The following is a 26,076-nucleotide window of genomic DNA, read 5'->3' as shown; positions in this document are numbered from 1 at the left end:
TGGTCATCACCAAGTGGATTAATTTAAGAGCTTCTAGAGGAATTTGGCTGCTCCCGTCAGATATTACAGGACTTTTTCTGATCCAGAAAGACAATGGTTTGCGCTCTGAAAAATGTTCAAAAAGAAGGGAAGAGGCTAAGATTTCCTGTTACTTTGTTCATCTTTATTCATGTCAAATATGTATGGGTGAGATTGGCATGACAAAGGTGAGTGACGTTTCTTTCCTGACACCCTCTCATCTCTCTGTCTGTTGTTGCAGGTTGCTTGAATTTCAGTTGTGGGAACAATGGGTGCAGCCATGTTTGACATAAAGCAATGTTTATAAGGGCTTTTTTAAAAAAACTTCATTTTGACAGAGATTGGTTTTGAGGATGGGCCAATAAAGCTCTGCTTGGGACAAAAGGAATGAGACTGAATGCTCTTTCTTTTTTCTTTTACTTTTCATCTCAGGTTTTCTCACCTATTTGAAATTTCCTTCTGTATGTGTCATTTTAAAGCTGTTAGAAGTTAAACCTTTTGTTAAATTATTTAGAGCTTTTCAGACTGCCAATCTAAGCAGGATTAAAGCTGAATATATTTTTGTTTTTACTTTTTCCTGTCCTATAGTCTGCACTTAATAAAATTTCAACATAACATCCGTTGCCTCAAATTAATATCGACCACATGATTTCCCCCCCCCCCGCAAATTCAAGACAGAGATATAATTTGAAGAATTCTTCCAATTATAGGAGCAAATAATCCATCTCTTACTTCAAAGACAGTAAATACTATTTTACTTTGATTTCCTATATATATCTAGAGATATTTTAGTCAAACCTGGTTTGCATGCTTATCAAGGGGCACCTTTCCCTCTTACCACACATCTAAATGCAGGTGCATCATTTGGAATATCATGTGTCAGCCATGAAGCAAATTGAGCTGCAAGGACCTAAAAACAAGGATAACTGTAATAATATGGAAGCTGTGGAAACAGCAGGAAGCACCCAAAATCATAATGGGAGTTGGTAGAAGAATAGCAGATGATGCTGACCAGGGCCTGAGGCAGAGGACTGGCTCTGCAAATGGCCAACAAGTGCCAGCTGAACCAGCACACCATGGATGGAATGGATATTCAAGTGCAAATATATATTTGGAACCACCACTATCTGCTTTCAGCCTATGTTTAAAAAATGCTAGTGCAAACAAAAGTACAGTAAGGATATCTTAAAGCTTGTGGACTGAGGATGCCATGAAAGCAAAAAGGATATGAATAGTTCTACATATAATCTACCATTTTAATGAAAAAATTCTGCTTGTTAGAAATAGAATTCAGGGCAGAGTTCAATGAATTATATGCATCCCAGGCCTACTTACATTCACACTGAGCTTCATTGTGACCCATTCTCCATTAAATTGGTGCAAAAGATTTTTCTACAATGGGAATTTTCAACTGAATTTTTGTTCTCAGTTTGGATATCCCTTAAGGTGTGATAACTACAAAGCAAACTAGAATAACAGGAATGTAGGAACAGATGTTATTTGGATTCTTGGGCATGATAAAGAATTCCAAGAATCCCCAATGCCCAATTATCTACATGATTATTCTTTTTTACTCCATGCATTATAAATCTACTTTGAGTAAAATAAACAAAATCAAGTCTGTACCTAATGTTCAGATTACGTAGATCAAAAGAGACATATTCACATACAGGCCATTGCTTTATCACCCAAAGCACAGAAAACATGACCAAATATACACACATTCAAATGATACCAATTAATCCTGTGCTAATGATCAAACTGCAATATGCACAGAGGACAATTATTCTCTTTTTAATTCTGTGTTACATTCTACAGCATTATAATGAGATGTAGAAACTGTATAATTTCAGAGTTCATGTATCATAAACAAGAAAAACAGAGTCCTTGGTTTGCTTGATTTCTAGAAAAAAGGATTCTGGTAATCATCTCTCTCTCTCTCTCTCTCTCTCTCTCTCTCTCTCTCTCTCTCTCTCTCTCTCTCTCTCTCTCCCCCCCCCCCCTTCGCTCTCCCTCTCCCTCATACACACACACACTCCTTCCCTTCTCTCTCTCTCTCTCTCTCTCTCTCTCTCCCCCCTTCGCTCTCCCTCTCCCTCATACACACACACACTCCTTCCCTTCTCTCTCTCTCTCTCTCTCTCTCTCTCTCTCTCTCTCTCTCTCTCTCTCTCTCACACACACACACACACACACACACACACACACACACACACACCTTCCCACACACACACATTCCTTCCTGGTATGTAGAATTTTAGTAGTAAAGGAAATTCACTTGGTACCTACATAGAAACCCTTTCTTACCAGGACTGAAAATAAACAGTAAATTAAATTCTGGCAGAAATTAAACCAATTCTTTGTCTAAAAGAGGCTTTGCAATGATGGTAGAATCTATTCTGATACATATTTTGTCTCAGTGGGGAGAACCTTAGTTTCATATTCTTGCCTGCCTCTACTATAAAACTTAGTTGCCAAACCTTTAAGAATTGTCCAATGAGAAGTAGCCTCAGATTGCATTTGGAGTAGGCAGATATTTTTTTAACTCCCCTCCCCCACCATCCCTTGCTATTGGTATATTACTTTTAAGTTTACAGAACAAATGCTTACCAAGAACTGCCCAGATTCTTCATACTGTTAGTTTTCAACGTAAGAAACAGGAAAACAGTCAGAGACCTAAAGATGGAGAGGCCAAATAATAAAGAAATGAGCAAAGTTGGAGAAAATACATTATCTTGCTGAAATGAAGTTCATTTCAATTTTTCTTCACTTCTCCTTTGACTTTTACTGACAGAAACAGGGGAAAGGGTTCCATCAACCACAACCCACAATTCAAGGAATGGTGTAGTGCCATTTTCAGTGATGAATGAAAACAATTCTGCTGTGCTGCATTTTAAAGAAATGTAATCAGAGTCATTTTAGATATTGAAAGATAAGAGAAAATTCCAGGCTGCAGTATAAGTGATGGCATAGATAAAATAAACTAAAATAAAATAAAACCAAGCTAAAGAAAAAAGCCAAAACCAACACCCCAAGTCTATATGATTAAATTTATTGTTTCCCATTTATCTAATCTCCATGCTCTTTTCAATGAAAGCATTTTATTTGAAGCTGTATTTGTAAACATTTCCCAAACCCAGATAGCCTTGAGCCTCTTGCTTTATTGTATATTTTAGCACAGAGGGTCCACTGTAGATTTTGCTGCCATTGTCCTTCCAAACCAATAAATAAAGGCAAAGTAATGTGCAGCCATCTAGTCTCCTGGGGTGTGATGAGGCTGTTCTATGGTCCTTGCACAGACAAATCCCACTATAAAGTCAAGTGTTCAAAGTTATTTCTAAAATGGCAAAACAAAGGGGTGGGAAATTAGATTAATAGCCCGCCTTTTCACTGAGGGTTCTAAGTGGTTTACACGCAGATCTTCCTTCATTTTAGCCCACAGTGAAATTTCTGTGAGGTAGACTAGATTGAGAGAGAACCATGACTGGCCCAAAATCACCCTGTCAGTTTCCATGGTTGAAGATAGACATCAATCTGCATCTCTTCAATTCTAGTCCAACACCTAAATTATTACAGGATGACATAGGTAGGGATCACCAAAGCCTTAGGTTCAATTTTTGGGACTCCACCCCTTGTTTTCTAGTGCTGACAGGAAATGTCTCTAGGAACAGGCCATTTTTTAAGGGAAAATGGATGGCAGGAACAAAGTACTGACCACAGATCCAATGAAAATTCCGCTCCCCTAAGAGATTGTTCTCTTGAACACTAAAGCCATTCATCATTAACAGGCAGTCAGCGACAGCAGAAAGTTAGAGGACAGCAGAAATGGCTGTATGTGCATATATATGGGGAGATGTTCAGGCATCTTTTTGTGTTCTTAACATATTGGGGTTGTGTGAATTTATAAAAATACCTTTGTGCTTATGTGCTGAAACTCTGTCCCTTTTGTACATATGCCAATGTACACATTGCCACACATATGAAAATATCAGCTTTACAAGATGGACCAGATAAAAAAACAGATACCATGCACACTAAATCTAAAACTATCTTTATTGGTAATTTTACTATACAATAGTTACTATTAGTAGCTATAGTAACAGAATCATGCAACTCTGAATCTGCCTTTCTTCCTCCTTTTTATCTTCCTATAAATTAGGGGATGCTTGTCTTACACGTTTCATAAGCCTTTTATCTTCATATGGACATAACCCATGTTTGTTTGTTGTTGCCTTGGTTATGGATATTCCCTCTCTCTGCCAAAGTTACCCTCTTTATTCTCTACATTAAGGAACAGAGCTTATGGTGGGATGTCACGATCCTGTTTTCACGATGTTTATGAAAGAAAGGGACCTTGAGAACAATCTGCCTCTTGATTGGTCAATATTGGTCCAGGAATATCTTCTCAAATACTTTACTTTTATGATATTCATTAACTAACATTAATACAGTATGATCATATAAAAATCTATGCAACTAATTTATCCCTCTATCATATCACCTACAATTCAACTGCCTCTTTTGAAGGAGCCCCCAAAGCTGGGTAAAATGGCCTGTACTCTGGGGCTGAGAACCCATACTATATACTCTCATGTTCCTGACATATGGGGGTGCAATGGTTCAGTGTCTAAAGACACTGAGTTTATCAGCTGGAAAACTAACAGCCCAGGTTCAAGACCCAAATGCCGCATGATGGAGTGAGCTTCTGTTCTTGCACCAATGCCTACCAAGCAGTTTGAAAGCAAGCAAATGCAAGTAGATAAATAAGTACCCCTTTGGTGTGAAGATAACAATGTTCCGTGCACCTCGGTATATAGTCATGTCAGCCACTTGACCATGAAAGTGTTCTCAGACAACACTGGCTCCCTTGGCTAAGAAATGGAGATGAGCACTATCTAGAGTTGGACATGACTGGGCAGGAGAAACCTTAATTTCTCACAATTATGTTCAACAGGGCTTCTTTCTGTGTTGCATAATAAGATCACACTGTTCTGAATTGAGAAAACTGTGTTTACAGGAATGCAAATCCTTTCCTGTTTACTCTAGTGCAAATGAAATAGTTCACCGTCCTCTCTTTTTTTTCAGCCAGCCTTCACCTTCCTTTTCCTCTTTCAGCCTTTGTCAAACCTTTATTAGTTCATTAAGTGTTCTGGAAGATGGGGGAAAAGCAGGATGTCTTTTTAATTTACTGCTTTCACATGGTACATTTGCCTAGTGCAGGGCATGAAGATCGTGAACTGAAAAATCTCACTGTGCTTGTGTGAACTAAGTAATTATTATCTTCAGGCTTGACTTGCTGTCTCATAATTTCAGTAGTGCCTAGTGTCATTTTCTCATAAGACTATCTACATATAAACAGAGGGCTCTGTGATGGAGGACCATGAGATCTGAATATGAATTATCTCTTTGTGAATTCTATCTTATGCATAAATTCATGGCTTTACCATTTGTGAGTTATCAGAGGATATTTCATGGATGGAAATCATTCTCGTTATTCTATGTCTTAAATTATATTTTTCTTCCCCCTGTTGCAGCTTTCACTTGAGTATGTTTTGTTTTCAATTTCATTCTAAACAGTTTATACTTAATATATTATCTTGGTGCCTTTGTGGGCTCTTAAAGGCAAAGGTTCTTTCACTTGTCCAACCTAATGGGGTGACATTTTCACCAGGCATATTGTCTTTTTATTGGTGTTTATGGAAATTCTGTGAATTTTTTTTATCATTATGAAAGCCATCTTTTTGCTTCCCAAGTTCCTTAGTTTCTTGAAAGCAGCTGTGATTGGAGATCATTTTAGACAGCACAGTATGAGAAAATAAAAGGTAAACACGTTCATGGCATGGAGGTTTTGTTTACTGAAGATAGAGCAGCCAAATAACCTGTTTAGGGTGACCCGCTCCCTTCTCCATCTGGGAGTGCGGGAGGATCCCTTGCAGGGTCAGGCTGAGGATTTTGTGCAGTATCTGCACAATAAAATCGCTCAAATTCGGGAAGGCTTGGTCTCTGACTGGGTAGGTTCAGGCGGGATGATGGAGGCAGGTCTTGAGAATGTTATTTGGGAGGAGTTTGACCCTGTGGCTCCCGAGGACGTGGACAGGATTCTGGGACGGCTGAATGCGACCACATGTTTATTCGACCCGTGTCTCTCCTGGTTGGTGCTGGCCTCCCGGGAGGTTACGCGAGGCTGGCTCCAGGGGATTATTAACGCTTCTTTGAGTGAGGGTGTCTTGCCTCCCGCCTTGAAAGAGGTGGTGGTGAGGCCCCTCCTCAAGAAGCCCTCTCTGGATCCAGCTGTTTTGGCTAACTACGTCCAGTCTCCAACCTTCGCTTTGTGGTGAAGGTTGTTGAGAGTGTGGTGGCACGACAGCTTCCGCAGTACCTGGATGAAGCTGTCTATCTAGATCCGCTCCAGTCCGGCTTCAGGCCTGGGCACAGCACAGAAAGAGCATTGGTCGCATTGATGGATGATCTCTGGAGGGCTCGGGATAGGGGTTGTTCCTCTATCCTAGTCCTGTTAGACCTCTCAGCAGCTTTTGATACCATCGACCATGGTATCATGCTGTGCCGGTTGGAGGGGTTGGGAGTGGGGGGCACCGTTTTATGGTGGTTCTCCTCCTATCCCTCTGACTGTCGCAGTCGGTGTTGGCAGGGGGGCAGAGGTCGACCCCAAGGTGCCTTGTTTGTGAGGTGCTGCAGGGATCGGTCCTCTCACCCCTCCTGTTCAAAATTTATGTGAAGCCGCTGGGCGAGATCATCCGTGGTTTTGGGGTGAAGTTTCATCAGTACGCTGATGATACTCAGTTGTACATCTCCACCCCAGGCCATCCCAATGATGCCCTTGAAGTGATGTCCCAGTGCCTAGAGGCCGTGCAGGTCTGGATGGGGAGAAACAGGCTCCGACTCAACCCTTCCAAGACCAAGTGGCTATGGCTTCCGGCATCCCGATATAGCCAGCTGGTGCCATCGCTGGCTATTGGAGGCGAGTTACTGGCCCCCATGGAGAGGGCTCGCAACTTGGGCATCCTCCTGGATGCATGGCTGTCTTTAGAAGAGCATATGACGGCTGTGGCCAGGGGGGCTTTTTATCAGGTCCGCCTGATTCGCCAGTTGCGTCCCTTTCTGGATTGGGACTCCTTGTGCACGGTCACTCAGGCACTTGTCACCTCCTGCTGGACTACTGTAATGCTATCTACATGGAGCTCCCTTTGAGGAGCACCCGGAGGCTCCAACTGGTACAGAATGTGGCCACGCGGGGGATTATGGGAGCGATGGGGCACTCCCATGTGACACCCCCCCTGCGCGAGCTGCACTGGCTCCCAGTGGTCTTCCGGGTGCGTTTCAAGGTGTTGGTTACCACCTCTAAAGCGTTCCATGGCTTAGGGCCTGGGTATTTACAGGACCGCCTTCTGCCACCGATAGCCTCCCACCAGCCAGTATGCTCCCACAGAGAGGGACTTCTCAGGGTGCCGTTGGTCAGACAATGTTGGCCAGTGACCCCCAGGGGGAGGGCCTTCTCTGTGGCAGCACCTGTCCTCTGGAACGACCTGCCCCCGGAGATACGTAGGATCCCAGATCTTCATGATTTTCGCCATGCCCTTAAAACTTTTTTATTTCATCAAGCCGGGCTGGCTTAACCCCCCCCCCCCGATATTTTTAATTATTAATTGATTTTAGTTGGGGTGTTTTAAATTTATTGGGCCAAAATTTGTTTAATTCTTTTTTAAAAAAAAAAAATTAAATTTTGTATGGAAAATAACAATGACATTCAGACTAATTCCAGAGGTCATTTTTTAAAATTAGGAAACAAAGAATATTACTATTTTCTAAAAAAAAAAAAAAAGTAAAATAATTGTAAGAAAATATAAATGCACACAATCTACAATGTATATTCACACATAATGTAGCTTACGTTTTAACTCAGCATATCTGTGTGGGGTATATGCCTTCAGATAGTGAAAAGAGTATGGCCACTATAACAGATTGTTTTTATAGAATCTTCCACATGAAGGATTAGAGAGCAGAAAAAGTGTCCCAGAGTTTGCCTTTCTAAGTGCAAAAATTTAAGAAAAGGAGGGACCTTCAGCTCCCCATTTGCATTCTGAAAGATACAGCCTTGATTTATCATCAGCATGATGGTTTGGACTCAGTGTCTGAACCAGAGATGGGAACCATAAGCCAGTTAGATTTAGACTCACTACCTTCTTCAACATTGGAAAGAATAATAAACCTTTCGGAGATTGGTGAGGCATTTTCAACCTCTTTTGCAGACTGGGAATCAAAACATTTTTAGCTAGGAGAAAGCTTTTACAATAAGAGAGGTCTCCATTCCCTTTATTTAACTCAAAAAAAAAAAAAAAATCTCGAGGCTACCTCAAATGGTGGTAAAATTGCAAGTAGCAGCACAGTAAGTATTGTTTTACAGAATGGCTATGACACATACAGTATTGCTCTTGAGAGTCTCTTTGAGCCTTATTAGAAAAGTGGCAGGTCAATGAATGTTTCTGCCGCTGTTAACATTGTTCTCGGGGGACTGTTGGTAGGGGAAAAAAAGATGGCGCCTCCATTGGACAGCCACATGAAGAGTCATGACATTTCCAATCCATCTCTTTTATCATGTATTGTATGAAATAGGAAGCAGAATTGTCTCTAATTTTACATAGCACCCAAACTTAGAGATAAGAAAAATAAACATGATAAAATGTCTAATAAACTGAGGGAACGGCCCACAGATATAAACATTTTTAGAAAATTCCATTTGCAAAGTGAGAGAGCATGCATTACTACCAACATGCATTCAATTATCTTTTTTAAAAAATTGGCTGACTCACTGACTTTAACATCTACTCCATTGGATTGCTAAATGTACAAGCACATCTGTAACACAAAGCTTTATATTTATAATTTCTTCCAGATGCATCTTCAGAATTAAACATACTGATATATCACTATCATGTTTCCTCCACTAATACGCAGGCTCTAATTCTCTACTTAACTCCCATATGGAAATGGTCTGGTTTGGAATCTTATCATACTGATATCATTAGTCTCATATGTTCTACTCATGTTTGATAAGATAAAGTTTTGTGTTTGTGTTTGTCTATGTGTCTGTGTGTTAAATCTGCTGTATAGATAGGTATGCTTCAATTAGCTGTTTCCAAGGGTGGTTGATAAGTAATCAAAACCTTTTACTCCACTTTTGATTTAAAATTGAGCAAGGCTGTCTAGCAGATAAAATTGTTTTCTTGTAATAGAAAGAGAGAGAGAGACTTTAATTTGGCATTGTTGTCTTCATGTTAGGAGCTTCCATTGTTTTCTTTCAACATGGAAAGCCAATGCTGTGGAGCAGGGCTGTCAAACTTCTGGCCTACCGGCCAGATGCATCATGTGCTGCCCACACCCATGCCTGGTTTAGCGAAGGAGAAAATAGTCCCAATATGTCATGTGATGCCATCATGACGACGTGAGTTTGACACCCCTGCTATGGAGGGAGAAAAGCTTCCTCCTATGTGCATGAATATAATAGAGTTGGAGACTATGATTGCTGCTAACCTCACTTCATCTGTGTGGTTTTTCAAAGGTAAACAATATTTATACAGAGAGGTTGGGAAAGGGTATCAATCTGCAAGCATACAAATGTTCCCAGGACGTTTTGCAAACTTCTGTGAATTAAATCTAAATAGTCTAGAGCCAACACACACACACACACACACACACACACACACACACACACACCTTTTGTAACCTTAGATTATTCTCATGGGTCTTAGATTATCATGGGTGGATAAATCTTAGAAACTGCTGTGTAAATTATCTTTGATGTTATGGCCTAAAGATCACTGTGTAAGCTAGTATTTTCATTTATGAATGGTTCCCCCAAAACAACAAATGTTAATAAGGGGAAGATACTTTAATGGAGAGATAATCCTAACATTTTTGGGAAACCCATTCAGAAAGATCCAATGCAATGCAATGCTCAATAAAAATACTGATTTTTAATACAACCTTAATTGTTCCATGGCATAGATGTGACTCATTATCCACAGCTGACTTTTTTTTTTTTTTTTGATATGGCACCTTTCATTAAACACTTTGTAAAGTCCATACAAATGATCAACTTCTGTTGGGGGAGGAATGTTATATGTTGATATTGGAAAAATCAGCATTTTTCAGACAGGCTATTAAAAGAGGATCAAAAAATAAAGTAGGTAGCATAGGTGCAATTAAAGAAAAGAGATTATATTCAGTACTTTTTTTTTCCTGAGGGAACAGTCTGAGTTTAGATTAGTTTTGCTTAGTTTCCTATTAGTGGGATCATTTTTCATTTGCAAAAATAAGTGGAGCTTACTACTGAGTAGAGTTAGTGAGATAGTTTAATGAAAAGCACTTTTTTCTTATTTTTTCATTAAATGCTTCTATGATTTAAACATTCATATTTTTTCATATTCAGTAACTTTTTCTAGAATAAATAAAATAACCTATCTTGGCTCCTATCAGAAATACATTTTATTTTCATTAATTTTAATTAAGTATAAGTATAAGTTCAAATTAAAACTTTTAGATAGGGTCCAAGTAACAATTCTTGGCATTTTTTTCTTTAAAATTAATCAGTAGGAGTTTATAAACCAGTTTAAATTTTGGAATTTTTTTCATAAAGTTATGTCTAGGTCTAGAAAAATCACATGAAAATGAATTAAGAGTCTCAACTAGAACAAGAGACTTTCTTTATGGTTGCTGCAGATTGAGATGTTTTGAAACATTTTTAAAAAGTTGAAATTTTGATTTTTTGCTGCTTGGCAAATGTGCAAAAACTATTATTTAGATGCACTGATCTTTAAGCATCTGTAAGTAAGCCTATACGAATGTCTATTGGTGTTGATTTTAAAAGCTACTGGATGAGTACATTTGTGTTACTTTGTTTTGCACATGTTGGTCACTCTTAAGTGTCTTTTTCACACACACACAAAGATACTTCATACATTTTTTTTAAAATGTAGTGATCTAGAAGCCCCATAAAATATACAAAGTATAGTTAATATAGTTAAAGCGGCACTCAACACTTTAGCTATTCTGAACAAATATTATGCTGGCATTTAATTCAACTTTATCCCAACTTCATTGAATTTCTTTTTAGAACTCTGTCAGGACTGTCTTTAGAAACTGGATAGGCTGGTCCTGCTCCCTGGCTTCTAGGTTTCCTTCTTCCTGTAATGTCATTTTCATTATGTGTGAAGCATTAAGATGTCCAGAAGCCACAGAGGGGATCTGCAATTTGCTATTGTAAAAAAAATATATAAATAAACCCTTGCCCAAAGGCCACAAAGATTGTGGAGCTGGTGCTGATAGGCTTTTAAAGGAGATGATTGTATATTGCTAACTAATTGTTTGGCAAACGTGTAGCCAAACTATCTCGTATTGCTGTATAATTATGAACAGGATGTCCTCGGGAAAAAGAAAGCCTGAATTCACAATTATATTAAGTCACTAAGGGGAGTTTTTCCTCCCTGAATTTTTTACCAATGTGAAACTGTATCAGGTTATGGTTCCCATTCGCAGCCCTGACTGCGATAAGATCAGAACCCATTTCAACTCTCTGAGCTAATTGGAAACATCAAATCTTCTTTGCTCAAATTTAGTCATGCTTCATTTAAAAGTTAAAAGCAGCTCCTGAGAGAAAGAGAAGCTTCATTATTCAAAACCTTTTTTAGAAGCAGCATGGTTGAGCTGGAATGATTTAAATTCTTGTCACTAAGCTTTGTTTTAAGTCTTTCTAAAAGAAAGGAAAGAAAAAGAAAGAAAGAAAGAAAGAAAGAAAGAAAGAAAGAAAGAAAGAAAGAAAGAAAGAAAGAAAGAAAGAAAGAAAGAAAGAAAGAAAGAACCATTGGGGGAAGTATTACATTTTTTCAATTGTCCAAGCCAACACTGTTATTGTAAAAACATCATTATCACATGAAACATTTCCATCAGCAAAACATATGGCCCCAAGATTATTTAGTGAAGCTAATATGATTTCCAGATATAGGATGTTTGGCATGATAACAAAAATTAAAAATACTAGCTCTGAAAAAAAGGGTACATTTCTGCCAGCTGTCCACTACATAGTCATAGAAAAGGGCCATCTGTTTATTATTCTGGGCGCATTAACTATAGTGATGCCAAAGGAGAGAGCTCAGTTGTGTGATCGTATAAGCTCGGAAGGAAGTTCTTCTGTAACACCAGAAGAGACCTACTGCTGGGGCCTGCTCATCTGAATTCAATTTGCTTTTACTCTGTCGAGGTGAAATCTGGCTAGGCAAATCCCCCTGGGTTGGATTGGCAGCAAATCAGTGCCTGCAAACTCACTTGGTGAGCACAAAGTTGATGCCTTTCCAAAACTGCGGAAAAGGTTTGCCAAAGTTCTACTGTTGTAGTGGTGACAACATTTCACATTCTCAGCAGAGGCCTCCAGACTATCCCTGAAGTCACACGCAATGTGCCTGAGTCTGAAGCAGTACGAGGCAGACCTTTTGTTTTCTCAACAATCACCAAATCAGTAGTAGTAAAGCCAAAGGGAAGAGGCCTTTATAGAGGCCCTATCATCCAATTCAGCAAGTATATTCAGCAAGCGTATTTCCCCATCTATGCTCCTAAAGGTCACTCAGATGGGAAGTCCTTAAACTCCAAATGTTAGGCTTTATCACCTAAACATATTATGAGTGTTTGAATTAGGCATTTTTACTACACTTTAATTGTGCTTTTAATTATGTTTTAATTAGATTGTTGTGATTTGTTAACTCCTTTGAGAATCTTCATTGAGAACCTATCCTTGGATAAGGACAACAGGCTTCAACTGAACTTTGGTAAGACAGAGTGGTTGTGGATACTTGAAGCCTTGGGATCCATAGGTTTATTACTCTTGCACCCTTTTTTGGATCTTGAGCCTCTGTGCTGAATCCCACATGTCTTGGTCATCTCCCGTTTGGGTTATTGTGATGCTTCTACATAGGATTACCCTTGAAGACTATTCAGAATTGGTCCAGAATGCAGCAGTGCAGTTTTGTAGGCCCTTTGTGACACACATAATAGCATTGTTATGCAAGCTGCACTGGTTGTCAATCAGCTTCCAGGTCCAATTCAAGGTGTTGGTCATTACCTTTAAAACCCTTTATGACATAGGTCCAGGATATCTGAGGAGCCATCTTTCACCAATGTGATTGATACATTACCACTCTCTCATTCTGGCAGAAGAGATTTACTGTAGACCCCCAGGAATCGTGGCTGGTGAGATTCAGGAGAAGAGGCTTTTCTGCCATGGTCCCCACCCTTTGAAACATTTTGCTCCAGGAGATGAGATTTGCCCCCTCTCTCCTGACCCTTAGGAAATGCCTTAAACTTAGCTATGCTGGTTGTCATGGGGCCCTGAAGGAGAAACTGTTGGCTGGAGGTGGCTAATGCAGTAACAGAGAAATCACTGCTCCAGACCTGTGGGTTTTTAAAGTTTGTTGTAATTTTTTGTAATTGCTTTTTATAGTTATAACTGTTTTTATATTTGTAATATGTTATGTCATATTGTAAGCCACTTGGAGTCCCTCAAACCACAAGATGACTGGCATATAAATTTAATAAATAATAATAATCCTGCTTTGAGAACCTATCCTACTTTGCACACCTTATGCAAAGACCTAGCTTTCTGGTGAAGGCTTTAATGTTGGGAAAGGTGGAAGGAAAGAGAAGAAAAGGATGATCGTCCACAAGCTGAACAGAGTCAGTTATAATAGTGATGGAAGCATCTTTGGAAGAGCTGAAGGACCAGGTTAGGAACTGATTGTCATGGAGAAAATCTATCTATGTGATCACTAAGTGTTGACAATGACTTGATGGCACATAACCAATCAATCGTTGAGGATCTTCCATTAGTGGAAAGGCTGGATGAGTATCTCACAACTAGCCACAAAAATAAATAAATTGGAGGCCCTAAATCTGTCATTTGCTGTTGAATGTACTTTGCTACAGCATAGTGAGCATAAGATTATTCTCTTTGTTACATTCAATGAAAGAAAATTGCTCTATTTTAATTGTTCTTAGTTATCCACAGCTAGCAACATCTTTGGGACAGGAGGAATTTCTCAGGTCACACTAAGGAGTATGGCTGGGAGAAAGATGGCTTTCCTCCCCTCACAGGCATTTAAATAAGATTTCTTCTTGCTCCTGTTATTCAAACCAGACCCTAGTTGTAGGGCTTCAAGATCTGCTCTGAATTATAATAATCAGGAAGTCTATTGGTCATCTCTGAAATTTTGCGATCCACTATGGTAAAACTATATGTTTTGAATAACATTTACTTTGGCCCTGAGTTCAAAACTCAAGGAAAGCAAAGGGATTGGCCTATCTGAGATTTTATTGCAGAAACAAACTAGACTTGGCCATCAGCTCACCTACACAGTCACTCTTCATGCTTACACAAGTAGTTACTCTTTCATCTTTTGAAGAATAAAAGGGAATCCCATTAAAGTTTCCATTTGTCCCATCAGTTTCTCTTCTGCCTCCTTTTCCTTCCTTAACAAAACAAAACAAAGAACTATTATGACAGTTATGTTGGAATCTCTTTCTAGTCCAGGGATACACAGTCACTTTTGGGTATATTTCCCACTCTTATTTATAGTGGGCTAATTATGTAGAGTTTCTTTGAATGATTCAGAATACTTCTTCCTAGTTTTTCCCCTCCATCTGGGACCAAGTTGGCATTTATTTGATCAGTTGTCCTTCTTGATATCTCTTGATGGCTTATATTTGCTATATCTTCCATTCTTTTCCAATCTCCCATCATTAATGTTAAGGGGAACAAGAGGTTCTCAAAGAATCTTGTATAAGAACCTGCTCCCTCACAAAGAGATAATTAAAAATTTGATTGCCGAAAAGAGAAATGACACAGGTAGGGAAGTAAAAGATATGTAAAGTTGACTTCTTGTTCTTGAATGATACTATTGGCTGAAATTCTTTGGTTATGAATTCCTATTTTCCTTCAATAAATGCCTGGGATTTCTTCTGAATTTATCTAAGTAGTTCCTCATAATAAGTAGATCCTGGCAGGCTTAACCCATAATTATGAAATTTGAGAGTAGTTATGTGGCATCTTGCTTACTTTTTAGTTCCCAGAGATATTAAGGATAGGAGGATAATAAGCCCCAGCATTTTCTCCATCATAGTAAATGGGGACATGACGACTGGCTAGTGATATTCCCAGAATCCAGCGGTTAGGGAATAACAATAAAGGGCTCTTATTTCGGCAATGACTTGCTCAAAGTTTCCAGTTCAACCAACAATTCCTTGTTAGAAGTACTAATGGTCGAAAAAGCAATCCTTAAAAAACAAGGGTAGAAAAGTGGCCTGGTGAGACATATGCCAAACATCTCAGTTCTAGATTGTTCCTGGCCCAACTGGCATTCCCAACCTGCAGTGAAATGTCTCTTGGGTTTGAAACAGGTAAGTGATTTGTGCAGTGTCAGTAGTAGAATAAGACCCACATAGCTTTCTTCTGCACTGCATATATAAATCTTACTCTGGCTTGAGGCAGGACAGATCCAAAGAAATATGTTATTCCCACAGTTGCTGCCACATAAGATCTAAGAGATGTATTCCCAAGAGACTTTGAAATGTCACAAAAGTTGTTAGGATTCTCTCTGATTATAGTACAGGAACTGTGTGTAGGCTAAATGTTAGGCTGTAGTTAGTTTTAGGACAAATTTTCTAACCATTCACTTATATCAAATATGGATATGAGAATGAGACAAATCCACCAATTACTATAAAAGTTCATGAGGAGTAAAAATAACACAATGTCCGTTATATAGAGAGTTGCTGCACCTCATCTGGAAAGAATGTACATTAGTAGAAAGTTAAGTGCTTTGCAGTTCATAAAACTCTTGAACCTTCATTGGAAAAATTCCAAACTAATGTTGGATAGCCAAATGTGGAATATTTCAGGTATTGCAGTACAATAGTCAGAATTGATACAAATGTACCTATAGATTTACCCAGTAATAATTAGACCTGTTTGTTGTTACAACTTTTATCCCTCCTAAACTCATTTTCTAAGACTTCAGCATTGTCTGTATTTGAATAGCAACTGGCTTTTTGCATTCATTTATACAGGGGCCAATCTAAACCATTGTTCAGTACAGGAGTTTGAACTATAAATCTGGTACTGCACTTGCTAAATGTGCAATGGATTTTAAAACTAGAGAACCTTCTTAAGCAATAAACACCTCAGTTTTTGTCCAAGAAGATTGCAATCTGGAGACAAGCAGATTCTGCCTAGGAATTTGGAAATGCTCTTAAGACAAAGTAGAGTAGTTTTAAAAGAAAAGTGAGAAATAATTCTTTTTTCCCCCTCAAGCCTAATTGTATCTCCTAGTCTGCTTTATTCTGAGTAAGTGCTAGCACAACGACTACTATAACTGACTATTATACAGTTAAACTGCTTGTGTTCCTCAACATATACACCAGATTTTATCCTATCACAATTTTTCCTTCAAAAATTTTATCTGGCAATAATGGGGGATATGGTGACCAGAATCTCTTACTAAAACTTTTCTTTATTCTTCGCTAAGAGCTTCAACATTACTACGGAAGCCTCTAAGGCGACAAGGATCTTGGAATACTTATGTCTCAAGGTTCAAATGCAATCAGATGGAATCAATTCAATTCAATTTTTATTATTACAGTCTTAGATCAGAAACAAATAAAAGCACTTAGTGTCTATACACTTAAGACTTCAGGGTTTAAGATAATAAATGACAACTAAATCTATAATAAAATCCAGTATCCATTATACATGGTCTGACTATACAATTATTGCAATCCCTAAACTGTGTGGCCCAATTGTGGGTTCAACGCTAAAAGGGAAATGGCTAAGCAGTGCAAGGGTTAGCCACAGTTGTTATATACATCGCTATGGTGAAGAAGACACGTATTTGTGATGAATCCCCAGTGTTGCTGCACAGAATCTGGCCACCTGTGCTGTAGTTATGGCCTGTTCATCCTTAAGCAGCCAATGAAGATAGGTAGTGTCGGCACAGGCAGGATACCTTGCAGTTATTGGCAGAATATGTTTTTTCCTAATCTCCATATAAAAGGAACATCTAAGGAGCATGTGTCCCACAGTCTCCACCTCTCCTGAGCCACAGGGACAGAGTCTTTCCATGAATGGTATTCTTTTATACTTGCCATACAGGACGGCCGATGGAAGCGCATGACACCATGCAAGTGCAAATGCTTTTTGGTGGTTTGCTGATTCCAACTGACTAAAATAGCTGGCAGGAACAACAACACATCTAGTGGCATCTGGAGCCAGAAACAGCGGAGCTTTCCCTAAGTCCACCTGCTTCTCGATGTCCTCACCCTTTGTCGCAAGTTTGTCTTGCTAGATCATAGTCCATCTTGAGTATTAAAGCTGGGGAGAAACCTAATTTGGCAAGGTTGGACTCAACAGCCTTGATCCAAGATGATGAGAATTTGTCTTGGAGGATTAACGGAGCAAGACCTTGCAGAAAGAAGTTAAGCTTTAGCCAGAGATTTAAAGATGCTATACAGATTCTTGCTTTGACTTTTATCAATCCTGTCTCCTGACACAGAAGTGCATTTGAGACACAACATGGCATCTGAAGAATTGATCTAATGAATTTGGATTGAACTATTTCTAATGATGTAAAACATGAAGCTGACGGTCTGAGCCAGGTCCCATAAAGGAGCCGAGCTAGCAACTTGGCCACAAAAGGCTTAATAGCAGCAGGGACATAGTATCCTCCCTTTGTGCAGAAAAAATTAAGAATGGTGCTAGCTGATCTTTGGCCCAAGGCAGCTGCATATTCTCCATGTGCTTTTCTTGAACCATTGGCCTTGAATGACCACCCCCAGGTATTTGAAGGTGGTTACCTGCTCTATTTTGTGGCCAGTGATACCATGAATAAAGTTTTGGTCTTTTTGCAAAGGCCATGATCTTTTTTTCTCATAATTTATGTCCAGTTTATTGTTATTACAGTACTGGAGAAGGGCTTGCAAGGCTCTTCTAAGACCTACTGGAGTCCTGGAGAGAATCACAGCATCGTCTGTGTAGAGCAGGAGGGCGATGCTTCGATCACCTATTTTTTTGGGGGGGGGAGGGGTGATAAGATGGAATCAAATTCTTGATAGTTTGCCATGGCAATCTTCTCAATTCCTAGATGGGGAGGTATGTAATGCAGATTTTATAGTCAGCAGATCATTTATTTAATAATATTTATATCTTTCTGGAAAGCAACAGAGGCAATTTTTTAGTAGTTCCAGACAGGAAGATAGCTGGGCATAACCATGAAGTCAGTTGTAGTCCTTGAATGTTCATGCCACAATACAGTAAATGCTTTGGGCCAGAGCTCTCATCAATTTCAGTCATAGTCCCAATGATTTGGAAAAGCACAAACCAGGGAAAGATGATTTAATCAGTATTAATGAAAACTGTAGCACTGCTTTGGTTGCTGTGTTCACAGAAATACTACATATACAAAGGGAAAGGAGGATTGCATCACGACTCACTCCCACCAGTTTTAATATTTAAAAGTCCTAAAAACTGATATGTGGGTAGTAATTCCCTTATTTGTATAAGCTGGTATGAAAAAGTAGCAATTGCTGAGTATTAGTAGGATTGCATAAATAGTTGCAGAGAGAGAAAAATAATTAAAGAGACTCTCTGAACATTCCAACCCTGAATCTCTGTCACTTACTTCTAAATATCACCCACCTTATTCCATATATATCACTTGTTTTCAACAGATAGTTAAGGTTTCCATGGCTTTAGCTATTTTTGGAGGGGAAAATAATAGCAAATTCTATTGCAAAATATGATAATGAAACATCTTTGCACACCATTTCCTTTTCCTATTCAGGTTCTTAGCAACCTACAGTGGTTATATATCAAACTCACTTTGACTTACAGCAGAGTTAAATAGCTCCTTGAGTATATGCCCTTTACTCCCCTGTTCTCATATTTGTAACTCTTTCAATTTCTTAATATCCCTCTTGTTTGACAGTACACTCTAACCTATGACACAAGGAAATCAATCAATAAACTTGCACAGCTCTTTGATCTCCAGGATTATGGGATCTCTCTTCATGCAAAAGGAAACGTCAGCATAAGCAAATAAAAAGACTTCAGCAGCAAGAGAGAGATTTTGAGACAAAACAGAAATTCCCCTTAACATACCACAGTGCTAAAACTACTGTTCCTTTGAGCTTATGCATAAGAAGGGCAATAGGAAGGACGTACAAATTAAAGATGTATTTCTGGCCATTAACTGATATAGACATTTATTTGTCAGCATTACCTGTGATCTGTACACTCACTATCCTCTTATGTTTTAATTTTCTTTTTTGAATATAACTACTGTATTCCTTGGGACACGGTGGCTCAGTGGCTAAGACACTGAGCTTGTCGATCGAAAGGTCAGCAGTTCAGTGGTTTGAATCCCTATTGCCGTATAATGGGGTGAGCTCCTGTTAGTTGTCCCAGCTTCTGCCAATTTAGCAATCTGAAAGCACGTAAAAAACTGCAAGCAGAAAAATAGGGACCACTTTTGGTGGGAAGGTAACAGCGTTCCATGCGCTTTTGGCATGTAGTCATGCCGGCCACATGACCACGGAGATGTCTTTGGACAACGCTGGCTCTTCGGCTTTGAAACGGAGATGAGCACCGCCCTCTAGACAGTGGTGAAATGTAAAATTTGTTACTACTGGTTCTGTGGGCGTGGCTTAGTGTGGGGGGTAATATGACTGAGTGGGCGTGGCCAATTTTTTTACTTTTACTTTTAAAACCATTTTTTCTTCAACCTCTTCGGCTGAAGAGATTGTTTAAAAAATGCTTTTAAAGCCTCTGACAATCCCAGCTGACTTGCCTAATTGGCAGAGGCTTTTTTTTTTAAGCCTCTGACGATCCCAACTGACTTGCCTGATCGGCATGGCTTTCTTTTTTTTAAAAAAAGCCTCTGATGATCCCAGCTGACTTGCCTGATTGGCAGAGGCTTTTTTTCCTTTTAAAAACATTTTTTCTATAACCTCTTCAGCCGAAGAGGTTGTAGAAAAAATGCTTTTAAAAGCCTCTGATGATCCCAGCTGAGCCGCGCGATCATCAGAGGCTTTTTTTTTTTTACTTTTAAAAGCATTTTTTCGGCCAAAGAGTTTGTAGAAAAAATGCTCTTAAAAATTTTAAAAAAGCCTCTGATGATTGCGTGGCTCAGCTGGGCAATGCGGTGGGGCAGGGATTTTTGCTACCGGTTCTCCGAACCACCTGCCTCCATCGCTACCTGATCGGGCGATCCGGTCCAAACCGGGAGCATTTCACCCCTGCCTCTAGAGTCGGGAATGATTAGCACATATGCGCGAGGGAAACCTTTACCTTTACCTTACTGTATTCCTGCAACTCTAGATTTTGATATGCATGTTTCAGTCTTTATAACAAATAGATGTAGGGAGCTAGGTACAGAATTGTAACCTAAGATTGTGGTAAAAAACAGTTTTTTTTATATCCAACCTTTACATCCATGGGCATTTGGGGCAGTTCACCTGATCATGCATTTATACTAGACAGACAAGTCTTAAGTTCAAAGAATTCAAGCTCCCTTTGATCCACTAAGGATCATAATCCCCAATCAATTCCAGCACTTTTAAAATGCACATTCGTTTGTATTCCTCTCCTCTCAGACTCAACTGACTTATCAACAGTATTTGCAGTTGAGTCTTGGTGAAGGCTAGGAACACATTACTGATCATACAGGGGTCTTGGAGTCCTTGACTTAAATCCCCAAAATGTGATACTACATTCATTAACTTTTTTTTTTTTTCAGGAGGAAGGAAGTCTTATCTACTATGAATAGGAAGAATTTAAGTTTGGTCACATTTTTAAGAGGACCGAAACAATTTATATGAAGATCAGAAAAATCATTTCATTGAGTTCACTAATGAAATGATTTATCCAAATCTTGGGATATAGTTTTCTATTCAAATATTGCATAAAAGAGCATATACTTAAAAAAAAAAACAGCTGTGCAAACACACATATTACATAAAATTATGTTAAAATGTGTAGATTTAGACAATTAGTCTGCAATTGAATGGTGATGATCAGATTAAGCTTTTTGAATAGAAACATATCTGCATGCCATACTTTGAATCTAAATTATAGTGTGGACATGGTGTATGATATAATTTATGGTATAATTTTCATATAATAAATTACCCTTTTAAACCAGAACAATTACTAAAATACTTTTTGCAAGATAGAATTCTTATAAGAAAGAATGCACATTTACTTTTAACAAAAATAGGGCACGTTTAAATAGGTGGTGATATCTTTTCTAGTGCAATGAAACAAAATAGGTGTTTATTGAATTTCTGCCTTCTTTTGCAACATTTATTTCTGCCAGAAAAAAAGGCAACCGTACCCACTAAGCAGAATGAAGATGCTTTCATATGTGGTTTAGTTGGACAAAATAACTCTAGTAAGAGAACCAACCATTTAGGAACTCTAGTCAGAGGGCAAGTGATAAGTGACAAGATAGAGATAAGCCAAAGGAAAATTACTTCTGAGTGAGAAAAGGATGCAATGCTGAGAAGAAAAAGAAAATGAGAATTTGTCACCAATACTCTTGAACAAATTCAGTGTCTAAGGTAGGGTCCAGTGGTGGGATTCAAATAATTTAATAACTGGTTCTCTGCCCTAACGACCGGCTGGGTGGGTGTGACTGGGTGGGCATGGCCAGGGGGCATGGCAGAACTCAGCCTCCTGCAGCACTCTGACAGTCAAAACAGGGCACGGGGGTTAATTACAAAATGTGGGCTTTGCTTTGTGACATCCAGAGCCAGCAAACAAAGGGTGTGAACTGCGCAGAAAATACACTTTTGTTTGGATATGAAGAAATATCCCCAAAGTCAGATGCACGCTAAATATAGACTGATTTTTAGCTATGCACCTCCCCAGCAAACAGTAAATTTTGAAGCTCCAGGTAAAGAGGATTAATTTTAGGATGAGTAACCATAATTTAGATGTTGGGGGTTCCTAAAGGAATGCTGGGGAACTCTGTATTTTAAAGAACATTTGAGGGAGGGATGCAGAATAGCCTTTCTCTGCCTGAGGCTGTAGAGACCTGGCACCAATCAAAACACTGTTTGTGAAGCAACTGATCAACACTGACTGAGGAAGCCATTAGTATATGAAAATAAGAGCAAACTCTACTCCCTTCTAGTACTGATGATGTTACCTAGTTTGGTAATGAAACATCTGCAAGAAAAGCTCAGAGAGCACCAAGGACCCACAGTTCAACCCTGGGCTACAAATATCAATAAACACTTTTTGGTTAGAGGGACTTGGAGCCTGCCTTATATGAGATGGCTCCCAGTGGATTTCATTCTAAATTTTGATATGGTTTCTGTAAATAAGGAATGTAAAATTATAATGGCTGAGTATTTGATCCTTCATACATTAAAAAAACAACAACAACTAAGGGATAAACACATAAAAAAACAGATTTGAAAAAAGAAAAGGCTCAGGAAAGAAAAAGAGTGAAAGTGTAAGAAAGAAAGAGGAAAAGAAGGAAAACCAAAAAAGAATGACTTCCAACTTTGGTACAGATATAAGTAAAAATATATATCAAACTCTTACTCTAAGATTAACATTTGTCTATATTATTTCTATAATCCCATATCTAATCATCAAAGCCAAGATCAACTTTTAATTTCAGTTTCTCACAAAAAGTCCAGTAATGGTTCATATCGCTTTAATCACTATTTGTTAAGGAAACCACAACTGATTTATTTAATTGCACGAAACTCTAAATAAATAGGAATGGAAAATCCTAAACTCTAATGTAGACCCATGCTTCTTAACTTTGGCAACTTTAAGGTGCATGGACTTCAATTCCCAGAATTCCCCAGGCAGCATGAAGTTCGCCCATCTTAAACTTGCCAAGACTGAAAAATCTGATCTACAGATAGGGATTTTTCCATTCCCCTTTTACTGGTTCTTACTTACTTATGAGCAATCATAATGCAAAATCCTCACTTCCACCCCATTCCAGAGCCATCATAATGCAAAATCCTCACTCCCACCCCATCCCAGAGCAACCACCATTCCCTCACTAACCTGCTTTCCAGCTCTGTTCTCCTGCATGCAGGGCAACAAAAGAAGACCATGTGACTACCAGTTTAAAAAAAGTTCAGTCAGACCGTCCAACTTTTGGGGGGGGGGGGAAAGGATCTCACGAAGCTGGAAGGTCTGACTGAACTTTTTTTAAACTGGTAGTCACATGGTCTTCTTTTGTTGCTCTGCATGCCAGAGAACGGAGCTGGAAAGCAGTGTAGGAAGTTAGCAGGTTAGTGAGGGAATGGTAGTTGCTGCAGGATTTTGCAGGAGGCCATCCAGGCCAAAAACAGACGTGCGGGGGGGGGGGGGGGGGAGGAGGCAGCTTTCCAGCTGATCGGTGCAGCTGGTCCATTTGCTGCCTCCCAGCTGATCAGCACAGCTCCCAGTCATGCCCCTTGCAGCCTCCCCACCCTGAATGGCAACTCTGGTGGGTGGGGCAGGGCAGGGCGGAACGAGCCAGTAGTGGGATCAACTAGTTCACAGAACTATGTAAAAAATTAACAACCGGTTTGGTTGAATCAGTGCGAACAGGCTGAATTCCACCACTGGTAGTGTCCTTTGGATTTATCTGTTTGTATGTATAGGTGCATGTACTGTATATGTATAAGTATGTATATATAGTATACATACTGTATGGATAATGATTTTGATCCTTCAGGTCAGTTTTGTCTTCTGGTGACATCCTAGGCAATACTGCAGTTTTCTTGACAAGGTTTTTCTGAAGTGGTTTGCCATTATCTCCTTCTTAAGGATGATAGAGAGTGACTGGCCAAAGGTCACCCAGTTGGCTTTCTGCCTAAATGGGACTAGAATTCACAGACTCCAGGTGTCTAGCCTGATGATGAATCCACTGCACCAAACTGGCTCTCATTTATATAATACACAGAGTCATATAGTACTTGAAAATAATGCTGGCTATTGTTTTGTTTTTTTTCTCTTTCCTGACAGTGCAATACTGAAAGCCACATTGTGTTCAGTGAGATTTATTCTCAGGTAGGATTACAGGCAAGGGTCCCTGTAGACTGTTTAAAACTGTACAACCAGAGGAATAAAGGAATGACATCATCCAGCCTTTGTGTAAGTCTTTGATAACATGCCTAAAATGATCCATCCGACTGTCTGAATGCAGATCTCGTAGCACAAAGTGCACATCGATCGAATCCTATTGCATCTTGTAAATTGCAGGTTTCCCTTCTTTTTCCTAGTGTCTCTAATAAATTTCTGATAAGTGACCAAAATCTGTGTCTGGGAAAGCTTGGGGATGGATAAGAGCCTCCAGGAAGGCAGGGTAATCGAGCTGTGTTATTGAAAAGTACAAGACATCAATCCCAAATCATTTATATGAAGCAAGTCAGTTATTGTATTTTTAATGCACATTCTTTTAATTGAATTGCTTTGCTCTGGCTTTGTTGCTCCATGAAGATAAGCCAGAAGAAGGGAGATACTTTGCTCTGGACCGATTTCTCTAATTGACAATGAAGCTGGTGCTCTTCAAGTTGGCAGACAAAAGGAATTATTGCTTTGCTCATTCTTCACTTCTTTCATTTCTCACAGAAAAATAAACAAAACATAGTTGGGAAAATGTCTCAATTATTATGTTTTATTTACATACAAACAACCGATAGAGCATCTCCTATCTAAGACTGATGATATTTTTCTTAGTTTCATTCATAAAGAATCCCAACATGTCATTGTATTTAATACTACAGAGTTATTTTTCTTCTTTCTGTATAAGAAAGAGTGATAAGAAATGAAACTGCTGTAGTTCAGCCTAGGTATTTATATAAGCAATATTACAGAGACAAATTCAAGGCATGCATATTTTAAATGTAATCCATTTAATTCTTGTGACATGATTACAGTTCTTACCAGAAAGCAATCTTATTACATATTTTATTAATACTTAAGGTGCAAATACAAATCTAATAATTTTACCAAAGCTGTAATGATAAGAACATGGTTAGTTTTGCATTCCAGCTTTGTAGTTCATTGAAATAAAATAGATGAACTTGCATCAGCCTGTTAATATGCAATGTTCTATTTTTATTTTTTAATTTGTTCTTAATATTTTAAGAATTTATTCAACTGCTAATTGGTTAATGTTCATCATAATTCATAGAATGGTCGTAATGATGGTTGTAGTAATTCTGTTATGATAACTTGTAGGCCTCTGGTAGAAAAAATGGCATATAGCAAAATGGAAGCATAATTCATACATTTGATCTCCCCAAATGTTATCTAATGCAGTGTTTCTTTAACATGGCGATTTAAAGATGTGTGGACTTCAACTCACTACTTAGACTGGAGACTGGCTGACTTAGCAAACAAATCAGAACTACCGGTAACTTACTGGCTCAAAACCAATTTATTTCCTTTAGAGGTCCTTCCCTTTTAATCTGAATGTCACACAATTATAGACAGGAAGCTGCAATGTTTAAACTAAGACTAGAAGATAGTATCCTAAAAAAAAAAAAAAGTAGCTTCCTCAAGACTATACCAACTCTATACTGAAACTAGAAAATTTCAACTTGCCCAATAATTATACCAGCTATCCTAATCCAAATCTTGTTGATTCTTCTCTAGAAGATATTTCTGTGCTCTTCCCTCTATAGTCATGAATGGGAGATGCAACCAGACACCCTTTTCACACAGGAGATGACCTTGTGCCTCTGATGAAACTGAAATCTTAGAACATGACTTTCTTAGTGGTAGATTTTACAAGACTTGTACTCCCAACTAATTAAGTCCTTAATAGGTAGATTGCTTGACCATTCAGACAAATAATATTTATGTTTTTTAAAAAGATAATCACTGTGAAATTATCTATACAATAGTTAAATTCTGTATCCAAGTCATAAAATTTGCTATGTTCAGACTCAACAACAGAAGTAGGTGGTTAATTTAATTACAGTATT

The 26,076-nt window shown here is 38.7% G+C and overlaps 2 long non-coding RNA genes across 2 annotated transcripts; one reads left to right on the top strand and one right to left on the bottom strand.

The window, feature by feature from the left end:
* Positions 1-766: 766 nt before the first annotated feature.
* Positions 767-25,631, bottom strand: LOC132711628 (uncharacterized). Its single transcript, XR_009622433.2, has 3 exons — positions 23,162-25,631; positions 2,629-2,694; positions 767-928 (listed from the first exon to the last, which is right to left on the bottom strand). It is a non-coding gene; the product is annotated as an uncharacterized LOC132711628 (long non-coding RNA).
* Positions 13,181-19,322, top strand: LOC117662499 (uncharacterized). Its single transcript, XR_004590435.1, has 2 exons — positions 13,181-13,275; positions 19,059-19,322. It is a non-coding gene; the product is annotated as an uncharacterized LOC117662499 (long non-coding RNA).
* Positions 25,632-26,076: the final 445 nt, after the last annotated feature.

This window comes from Pantherophis guttatus, chromosome 3 (genome assembly GCF_059756535.1).
Source record: "Pantherophis guttatus breed Tessera chromosome 3, ASM5975653v1, whole genome shotgun sequence".
Classification (NCBI taxonomy): domain Eukaryota; kingdom Metazoa; phylum Chordata; class Lepidosauria; order Squamata; family Colubridae; genus Pantherophis; species Pantherophis guttatus.
The sequence above is the reverse complement of the archived record's forward strand: the minus strand, read 5'-3'. Positions and strand labels throughout refer to the sequence as shown.